An 11420-nucleotide genomic window follows, 5' to 3' on the forward strand; every position below is an offset into this window, starting at 1 on the left:
TTACAGCAGGATATCTGAAAGCTTTATCCTGTAGATGTGCTGGAGCAGCAGGCAGGCAGGCAGGCAGGCAGGCAGGCAGGCAGGCAGGCAGGCAGGCAGGCAGGCAGGCAGGCAGGCAGGCAGGCAGGCAGGCAGGCAGGCAGGCAGGCAGGCAGGCAGACAGACAGACAGACAGACAGGCAGACAGACAGGCAGGCAGACAGACAGACAGACAGACAGACAGACAGACAGACAGACAGACAGACAGACAGACAGACAGACAGACAGACAGACAGACAGACAGACAGACAGACAGACAGACAGACAGACAGACAGACAGACAGACAGACAGACAGACAGACAGACAGACAGACAGACAGACAGACAGACAGACAGACAGACAGACAGACAGACAGACAGACAGACAGACAGACAGACAGACAGACTGCAGCTCTGGGACATAGACTTGATCTTATCTTAGCTGTTTTCATGCAGGTTGTTTGATTGTGCCAATAAAGCACTTTGATTTGATTGGCTTATTATCTCAGAAGCACAAACGGCTCTGGAGCCTCCTTAAGTAGCCACATAAACATCTAGCCTATAACTAGAGCTTAATGTTTAGCAAATGAAGCATCTTTAAAAAGTTATTACAACACCAATCAATTGTCGATCAGTGTATTGTAAAACACATTCAGTAGCCTGTGTGGTAGTTGAAAAAGGGAAATGACAGATACAGTGTTACAGAATATGTCATTTGTGCTCAGAATTTACTGTTCTGGCATAATGAGTACCATAACCTGTTCCAGACACAGATTCACTGAAGTGGCAGAATTGGACTCTGTTCACCTGATAAGAAAGATAGCGAAGGGCTGCTGTGTGCATTGAATGTTTTTTTAGTGCTGCCAGTGTGTTAGGAGAAGAAGGCTACAAGCAGGGCTCTAAATGATCTTTTTCTTTGGTAGCACTGGTAGTCTGGTCCCAGTGGCCCTGTCCCCTTACCAGGCTCAAACCAATAGTCCTCTGATCGCAAACAGCTGTGGCAGCTCTCCTTGACAACGTACAAACCAGTTTGCTAGCTCCATTGGCAAGATTTCAAGCTAGTGAGATACTTTCATGCCAACTCCTTTTGATACCAAACATGACATTGGCATGACAAGGAGTGGCAAGTTCTAGAATGTTAGAAAAACAGACTGGGGTACCCAAGCTATAGCTCTGTTGCTCCCAAGTTCTAGCACTGGTGCTCCAAATTTACTGGTACTCCCAGCACAAAACAGTATAGGAACACCAGAGAAGGAGATTAGGCCTATCCTATCTTTGAAGCACATCTCCTGGAGTAGCTATCCAGCTCCTTTCTTTTCTTCCAAAACCATCTTAAACCATAGCCTATTGGCCATTGGTCACATCACCAGGTTGTTAGCCAGCTACATGACTGGACAAGGTATCAGGTCAACAAATAGTTAGTGGTCCACTAGGAGGCTAGTTTAACACGGCCCACGACATGGTTTATGAAATTACAAAATGTGACCCACCAAAAATGTAGCTCCAGTAATATGAATCATAACTTTTGAACAGTTTGCCTAACCTAGTTTTCTGCATTGCATCTAAGGTCTTCGAAAGCCAAGTTAACAAACAGATCACCGACCATTTCTAATCCCACCGTACTATGCAATCTGGTTTCAGGGCTGGTCATGGGTGCACCTCAGCCATGCTCAAGGTCCTAAACGATATCATAACCGCCATCGATAAGAGACAATACCGTGCAGCCGTATTCATCAACCTGGCCAAGGCTTTCGACTCTGTCAATCACCACATTCTTATCGGCAGACTCTACAGCCTTGGTTTCTCAAAGGACTGCCTCGCCTGGTTCACCAACAACTTCTCTGATAGAGTTCAGTGTGTCAAATCGGAGGGTCTGTTGTCCGGACCTCTGGCAGTCTCTATGGGGGTGCCACAGGGTTCAATTCTCGGGCTAACTCTCTTCTCTGTATACATCAATGATGTCGCTCTTGCTGCAGGTGATTCTCTGATCCACCTCTACGTAGACAACACCATTCTATACTTCTGGCCCTTCTTTGGACACTGTGTTAACTAACCTCCAGACGAGCTTCAATGCCATACAACTCTCCTTCCGTGGCCTCCAAATGCAAGTAAAACTAAATGCATACACTTCAACCGATCGCTGGCCGCACCTCCCCGCCCGTACAGCATCACTACTCTGGACGGTTCTGACTTAGAATATGTGGACAACTACAAATACCTAGGTGTCTGGTTAGACTGTAAACTCTCCTTCCAGACTCACATTAAGCATCTCCAATCCAAAATTAAATCTAGAATCGGCTTCCTATTTCACAACAAAGCATCCTTCACTTATGCTGCCAAACATACCCTCGTAAAACTGACTATCCTACCGATTCTCGACTTCAGTGATGTCATTTACAAAATAGCCTCTAACACTCTACTCAACAAATTGGATGCAGTCTATCACAGTGCCATCCGTTTTGTCACCAAAGCCCCATATACTACCCACCACTGTGACCTGTACTCTCTCGTTGGCTGGCCCTCACTTCATACTTATCACCAGACCCACTGGCTCCAGGTCATCTACAAGTCTTTGCTAGGTGAAACCCCCCCTCCTTATCTCAGCTCACTGGTCACCATAGCAGCACCCACCCGTAGCACGTGCTCCAGCAGGTATATTTCACTGGTCACCCCCAAAGCCAATTCCTCTTTTGGCTGCCTTTCCTTACAGTTTTCTGCTGCCAATGACTGTAACTAATTGCAAGAATCACTGAAGCTGGAGACTCATATCTCCCTCACTAACTTTAAGCACCAGCTGTCAGAGCAGCTCATAGGTCACTGCACCTGTACGCAGCCCATCCAACTACCTCATCCCCATACTGTATTTATTTATTTTGCTCCTTTGCACCCCAGTATCTCTACTTGCGCATTCATCTTCTGCACATCTATCACTCTAGTGTTTAATTGCTATATTGTAATTACTTCGCCACTATGGCCTATTTATTGCCTTACCTCCCTTATCTTACCTCATTTGCACACACTGTATATAGACTTTTTCTACTGTATTATTGACTGTATGTTTGTTTATTCCATGTGTAACTCTGTGTTGTTGTTTGTGTCTAACTGCTTTGCTTTATCTTGGCCAGGTCGCAGTTCTCAACTAGCCTACTTGGTTAAATAAAGTGTGTGAAATATAAATATATTTTTAAATTGTAAAGGTGCAACCATGATGGAAGTAGCCAAGTACCTCCACTCCACAAAGATTTAATCCACAGAGTTGAGTGCTGACTAGAGTTGAGTTGAACCTCAGACACCCTTGAGTTGCTATGCAGTCGATACTTAAAACCATTCAAATCTTAAACCATAACCGTGTATCTATGTTTGTTGTTGCATGTATTTTTTGTTGTTGCTGAAATACATACTCTAGTCTCAGCTCAACTCTATGGATGGAGTTGAGTCAGACTTGTCCGTTCTTATGGTTCTCACAGGTGAAGCGTAAAGGTAAGTGAACACTGCTGCTACCCCGCTCCCCAACCAAGGTGCATGAATAAGGAGAAAAATTCAACTCTTTGAGGACAGTGGAAGTTGATAAAAGTGATTATTGTTTTTAGTAAAGAAAAAAAAACATTTAGCCCTTAAGGGCTTTCCAGACAGGAAACAGTTTCCCGTACATTTTCCGTCAGAAACATTTTATTCTACTGTTTAAAATTGCAAATAGGATAATTGGTCATAAAGTCAATCTCGTCCAAAACAGAAGAGTTTTGTGAGACTTGTGGTCATGACTGTATCACAATGTGAATGGAGGTTGGGTTTGTAAATCCTGCCCACAGCTGGCAGCACACAAGTAATAATCAATTCAGAGTACAGCTGCATGTGACCCAATCGTAATGTCTATGGTCATTTTTGGTTAACTTTAGGGCTAGTTTGGGACCATCAGTAAATTACACAATGTACATGGGACAATATGTTAAAATTCCAATAGCTCCAAATGTCAATGACTTAAACCTCAAACCAACTATAAATTGTAGAAATGAATTCACAAATATTGAAAGCATTTAATGAGAAAATGTAAAAGGTTTGCAACATTAAAATAGACTAATTTACATTGTCATTTATTTACACTCCCTAACCCCAGAGATAGGCTATCCAAAGGCAAACCAACATTTCCACGGTTGCACACCAGCTGGCTGAAGTTACAGTAATTGGCGAAATTATTTGGCTAACTCTTCCCACATGCGAACACACAACTGAAAACAACTGAGTCATGTGCAATAGCATTTTTAATCAACCAAATCAGGAAGTAAAAAAAAACATCAGGAATTGCAGTCGCCCTTGAAAGAAGCAGTCTTATCAAATTCCACTGTCCTCTGAGGGTTGTTGAATTTCCTGTAAACTCTCAAGTTCTAGAACCATCTCTCCGGCCAAATATGATACAAATGCAACAACAACCGGAGCGCGTCGGACACAAAACACTAAATTGAACAACTGCTTGTTTCCAACACCACAAATATGTTGCCGTTCAATGTATTATGTGGGTAAATATTCTTATAGGCACACTGATCAAATCAATATTCCAGGTCGTACAGCGAAGTGTTTTTGAGCATATACGACCAAGAAGCTCGCAATTGGAGCCCAGAGTACAACACTATTGATACCATTTTATTTATTTTCCTTTTCACAGCACTAGCATATATAGGCTGTGAACACAATGTGTCATGATGACTAGGGGTGTGTTCTTAAATTAAATCTGGAGTGCCAGAGTGCGCTCTTGGCGTTCGTAAATTCTGGAGCATTGTCAGATTGTCCTTTTGTAAATTCAGAGCGCACACTGGACGCTCAGGCGGAGGAATCAAGCACCACGCTAATTGGCTAGCTACTTCCAGACACAAATGAGAACATCTGTGTCCATTTTAGTCGTCCGAGCAGAGCTGTTTCGGCTCTTCTCATGTTATCCAGAACGTTGGTGACCGTGCTGCTGTCAACGATTTAATGACGCTTTTTTTGCCGATGTTTACTGACAACGGCCATATTCAGTCGGTGTTCAGGCTGAGCGTTCGTAAATTCGTAAATTCTGCTCCCTGCACACTCAGGCGAGAGTGCTCTGAAATTGGGAGTAGATACCCAGAGCGAATTTACGAATGTTTGACTGATTCTTGCTCAAAATTAGCTATTTTTAAACGTTTGCCCCTATCCCATTTAATGTAACTCCAGGTATATCACAAATGAACAGGTTGTTGAGACATCGAGTGACTACTAGAATCAACGACGTCAGTAGTTTGCATCGCCTTATGTACCATGTGGCTATCGACCATTAAATCGGGGAGGGGTCTGTCCTTGTTCGTAAATTGGTAACGCGCGATATCTCAAGACGGCACTGGTCCGATTTTGACGAAACTTGGGTGCGTCTTGGCATAGCGACCCGGCAAACTTGCATTGATTTCCGCCATTTTGAATTTCGTTTGAGGGGAAAACACTTAAACTGCTGATCTTCTGGCACCGAATTACCGATTTGTATGAACGTTCATATGTTATCTGGCAGACCACAGGTCTCTCAGTGCAATATTTTCCAGACTAGTACCTAATACACAGTTGTGTGGTCTGCCACATAAATGCATATAAATCAGTCAAGGATTTTCGTATTGTAACTCAATTTGGTACACGTTGCAAACATTGTCAAGACTCAACATATGCGAGAACATTCATATCAACCACACGGTGGCGCTATAACGGGCACATGTTTATTTCTTGATCTGTTTGACTGGCAAGATTTTGACGAAACGTAGGTGAATTATGTCTTGCCATAGATATTCACGGGGGGCGCTGCGTCATTCGCGGGGACGACATTCTGCATGGTTTTCTGTTGTATTTCAAATCAAATGGTATATGTCAATTGTATTTTGTGCCGAATACAACAGCAGGTGCTTACTTACAAGCCCTTAACCAATAATGCAGTTGTGCTGTTGCTAGTGTTTTTTTTATTTGTATTTGATTTAACTAGGCAAGTCTGTTAAAGTCAAATTCTTATTTACAATGACAGCCTACCAAAAATAAAATAAAAATATCGTCGGGGCCGTCATTGTAATAATACGAATTTGTTCTTAACTGACTTGCCTAATTAAATAAATAAGGAGAGACCTAAGACAACATCATAGCATGGCAGCAGCACAACATGTTACAAAATGTGTCTTCTGTCTGTGTTGTCCATTTTGTCTTACTATTTTATTTATTTTTAATTCCAGCCCCATCCTCACATGAGGCCTCTTGCCATCATCGTAAATAAAAATGTGTACATAATTGGCTTACCTGGTTAAATAAAAAAGGCCTACGGATCTAACGTTGGCCTAATGTTTGCCCACAGGGTGGCAGTACAGGTTCAGCAGCAGCCAACAGCTGCGTACTAATGACAGACCAAGGGCATTATTAGTCATTCCAACCCTGTTGGAGCAGACGGTGCATATTGCTCCAAAGGTCACCGCCCATTCTAGGGAAAGAGTTGTGTCAGGGGGGTTACTGCTAATAAGCAGAACACTGAACAAAAGTCTATATTAATGTACCCCCCTTTATATGGCAGAGGTCCAAGAGGGAAATTTGAATTATTATTCTAATACATTATGTTTTACCTCCCCAACTCTCCTCCGGTGAGGGTTGGCTATGATTTGTGTAGAGGCCTCTCACAACAGTGAGGCAGTTAAAGCCTTATTACACTCGTATCTTACCCTGGCATGTAATCTTGTGCTGACAGGCTATGCCAATGAGGTGGGGGAGGCCTTCCGTGCCCTGGCGCCACTGAGCGCTGTATGGGCCACACGTGCGGTTGCCACCGTGTATGTTTCCGCTGATGATTTGGACAAGGGGAAGAAGGCTGCTGTGGTAAGGAAGGACTTTTTGTAAAAGCAAAGCTTTATGGTCTCTTGGAGCGGCAGGTAAACTAGCAGTTAAGAACGTTGGGCCAGTAACCGAAGGGTTGCCGGTTCAAATTCCCAAGCCGGCAAGGTGGAAAAATCTGCCGTTCTGCCCTTGAGCAAGGCAGTTAACCCCCAACGTTGACGTCAATTTAAGGCAGCCCCCTGCACCTCTCTGATTCCGAGGGGTTGGATTAAATGCAGAATACACATTTTGGTTGAATGCATTCGGTTGTGCAATTATCTATCCCTGTTCTGTAGGAGCATGGTGACAACCCAGGGAAGAGAACCAAGGTAGCTGCAGCGGTGGTGGACACGTTTTGTATGGCAGGCCCTGGCTTCGGTCGCTATCCCATGCTTCACCATCAACTGTGTGTGTGCTGCCTCTCTCTACCTCCTAGGAAGAACCACGCACCTGCCCCTCTCCGTACGCAAGTGGACCACCATGGCCATCGGCTTCTCCACCATTCCCTTCATCATCCACCCTATCGACAGGTCAGTGTGTGTGTTGGTGGGGGGTTAAGTGTGTGTGTACATGTGTGCCAGATATACACTGAGTGTACAAAACATAAAGAATCCAGGTGAAATTTACATGGATTGTGTATGTTTGCTATTCAGAGGGTGAATGGGTAAGACACAAATATTTAGTGCCTTTGAACGGGGTATGGTAGTAGGTGCCAGGCGCACCGGTTTGTGTCAAGAACTGTAACGCTGCTGTGTTTTTCACACTCAACAGTTTCACGTGTGTATCAAGAATGGTCCACCACCCAAAGGATATCTAGCCAACTTCACATAACTGTGGGAAGCATTGGCGACAACATGGGCCAGCATCTCTGTGGAACGCTTTCGACACCTTGTAAAGTCCATGACCCAACTCAATATTAAGAAGGTGTTGTTAATGTTTTGTACACTCCGTGTATGTTCGAGAGAGAGAGCATGATAAACGTGTGTGAGAAAGAAAGGAGGTAGAGCAAGAGAAACTCTGCGAGTGACAGGGGGGAAGAGTGTGCACTTAGGGACGTTTGCAATTCGATGTTTATGGCCCAAGTTTGTCAAGGAATTAGTTTGCAGTTAAATGTCTAAGCCTGCCTGTGTGTGTGTGTGTGTGTGTGTGTGTGTGCACCACACCAGCCCATTGAGATGAACAATTCCCACATTATCTTAGTTAACAACATGACATTTAAAAAAAAATGTATGCATCTATTTAAGTGTCATATTAGGAGTCACACACACCTTTGCTTCTGTCATATAATTTTTTAAGGCTTGGTAGCCTACTTTATGTCATGTTAGATGTGTAGCCACCATTCTTATTTATCTCAATCCATGAGGTCTCATTGAAGAGGTATATTCAGGGTTCAGTTTGTAGGGGGGTGGGAGGGATTCCCCCTCTCTGCTTCTGCCATCCCTATGGACTTCCCCACCTCTGGTATGCATTACATTTATTTAGAAATTACAGGTCATTGGCTTCCTAAAAAAAAAGTGCTGTTTTGTTTTATCACTTGAATGCAATTTGTTCTGTCAGGAAACCTGCAATTTGGGCAGCCCACAGCTTTTCTCAAACAGCTGATTGTGGAGTTGCTGTCACGAACAGCAGACAACATGCGATTGTGGAGAAAACACTGTTTTGAAAGCAAAAGGCCTCTGCTGAAAAGCAGAGAAATTCAAACTCCCTGTATTGGCTCCACTGTTTTACAACCAGAGTATCTTGCATGGCTTTGAGATACAGCCTACACAGTAAATGTTGCATTACCCACAGTTGAAGTTGGAAGTTTACATACACCTTAGCCAAATACATTTAAACTCAGTTTCACAATTCCTGAAAATTCCCTGTTTTAGGTCAGTTAGGATCACCACTTTATTTTAAGAATGTGAAATGTCAGAATAAAAGTAGATAGAATAAGTTATTTCAGCTTTGATTTCTTTCATCACATTCCCAGTGGGTCAGAAGTTTACATACACTCAATTAGTATTTGGTAGCATTGCCTTTAAATTGTTTAACTTGAGTCAAATGTTTCGGGTAGCCTTCCACAAGCTTCCCACAATAAGTTGGGTGAATTTTGGCCCATTCCTCCTGACAGAGCTGGTGTAACAGAGTCAGGTTTGTAGGCCTCCTTTCTTGCACACGCTTTTTCAGTACTGCCCACAAATGTTCTATTGGATCGAGGTCAGGGCTTTGTGATGGCCAATCCAATGCATTGACTTTGTTGTCCTTAAGCCATTTTGCAACAACTTTGGAAGTATTCTTGGGGTCATTGTGTATTTGGAAGACACATTTGCGACCAAGCTTTAACTTCCTGACTGATGTCTTGAGATGTTTCTTCAATACATCCACATAATTTTCCTTCCTCATGATTCCATCTATTTTGTGAAGTGCACCAGTCTCTCCTGCAGCAAAGCACCCCCACAACATGATGCTGCCACCCCCATGCTTCTTGGTTGGGATGGTGTTCTTCGGCTTACAAGCAATGGCCATTATGGCCAAACAGTTCTATTATTGTTTCATCAGACCAGAGGACATTTCTCCAAAAAGTACAATCATTGTCCTCATGTGCAGTTGCAAACTGTAGTTTGGCTTTTTTTATGGTGGTTTTGGAGCAGTGGCTTCTTCCTTGCTGAGCGGCCTTTCAGGTTCTGTCGATATAGGACTCATTTTACTGTGGATATAGATACTTTTGTACCTATTTCCTCCAGCATCTTCACAAGGTCCTTTGCTGTTGTTCTGGGATTTATTTGCACTTTTCCCACCGAAGTACGTTTATCTCTAGGATCAGAACGCATCTCCTTCCTGAGCGGTATGATGGCTGCGTGGTCCCATGGTGTTTATACTTGCGTACTATTGTTTGTACAGATGAATGTGGTACCTTCAGGAGTTTGGAAATTGCTCCCAAGGATGAACCAGACTTGTTGAGGTCTACAATTTTTTTTATTAGTTCTTTGCTGATTTCTTTTTGATTTTCCCATGATGCCAAGCAGAGGCACTGAGTTTGAAGGTAGGTCTTGAAATACATCCACAGGTACACCTCCATTTGACTCAAATTATGTCAATTAGCCTATCAGAAGCTTCTAAAGCCATGACATCATTTTCTGGAATTTTCCAAGCTGTTTAAAGGCACAGTCAACTTAGTGTATATACATTTCTGACCCACTGGAATTGTGATACAGTGAATTATAAGTGAAATAATCTGCCTGTAAACAATTATTGGAAAACCTACTTGTGTCATGCACAAAGTAGATGTCCTAACCGACTTGCCAAAACTATAGTTTGTTAACAAGACATTTGTGGAGTGGTTGAAAAACAAGTTTTAATGACTCCAACCTAAGTGTATGTAAACTTCTGATTTCAACTGTATATCATAAAGCCTTACTTCGATGGCCTAATTTTACCCTAGCAGTTGTTATTAACACCAAAACTGGGGGTTATTTTACACCACTGAGTGTTACTTTCACTTTTATAGAGTGAATTTAACCCCTTAATCAAAACTAGAAATGTTACACTGAAAAATCAACACTGGCCAATTTGTTGTGTATTCACCCACCTAGTGCGGCCATTCACAGTGAGTGCATAGTTAAAACTATATCTATCGGCATATATGCACTTGGTAATGGCTGTAGGGAGCCAGGACACTTTATTAACAAATGTTCCCCCCTTTATTCGTTCAACATATGGAACTCTGGGTTCACGAGTGGCTTTGTAAATTGTGTCTGAGGTAAGGTCCCATCCTTGCTAACTCAAACCCTAAAGCCCTTCTCTGTCTCTATGCTCCACAGGGGAGTGGACTTCCTACTGGACTCCAGCCTTCGTACGGTCAGTCTATAGGAAAGAAGCACGACTAAAAGGACCACATCCATCCTGTAGCCAGCTTGAAGCCTCTGCTGATCACTCTACTAACGTCACTGTGAAGCCAACACAGCAGGGTTACTCAACTCCAGTCCTCCAGAGTCCACAGTTGTCTATGCCCCTCTTTTTCAACCCTATTGTCATCTTTTTATTTTCAACTCCCACGTTAGGGGGACTTAGGACTCCTCGGCCCGTCAATTACATTGTATCAGGGAGAATAGAGATCCAGTAGACAGTGTTGCCCTCCAGGACTGGAGTTGAATACCCCTAGCTGCTACTGGCCTGCAGTGCCCACCTGTTCATGTTCAGACCTCCACTTGGCATGTATCCAGGTAGCTCTTGCTGTTAGCCATATTCAGGAAACATTCGGGTCAGTGTCATCATACCTGGCATTGAGAACCTATTTTCATTACAAGTAAACATTTATCTTAGTTTTTTTGTTTATTACAGAAAGAATGACAATGCACAGTTGTCTGTCACTTTGAATAAAGCTTGACAGAGTATAGTGTGATGCACTTTTCAATGTTCAGTCTTGAGATTAACCTCAGAGCTTTTTTGCCCCTTGCCATTCAACACTGAGTTGAACAGAATATATGTTAAGTTTTTGTTAGCAGTAATGATTCAGTTCCTTTGGTGACATTTTAGGTATAGAAAGTATTGTAATAATTGTGTAACATGGCCTA

At 43.0% G+C, this 11420-nt stretch overlaps 1 pseudogene; it reads left to right on the top strand.

Moving 5' to 3' along the window:
• Positions 1 to 3223: 3223 nt before the first annotated feature.
• On the top strand, positions 3224 to 10733 carry LOC139388168 (mitochondrial fission process protein 1-like; annotated as a pseudogene).
• Positions 10734 to 11420: the final 687 nt, after the last annotated feature.

The sequence above is a fragment of the Oncorhynchus clarkii genome, chromosome 29 (genome assembly GCF_045791955.1).
Source record: "Oncorhynchus clarkii lewisi isolate Uvic-CL-2024 chromosome 29, UVic_Ocla_1.0, whole genome shotgun sequence".
In the NCBI taxonomy this organism is placed as follows: Eukaryota; Metazoa; Chordata; class Actinopteri; order Salmoniformes; family Salmonidae; genus Oncorhynchus; species Oncorhynchus clarkii.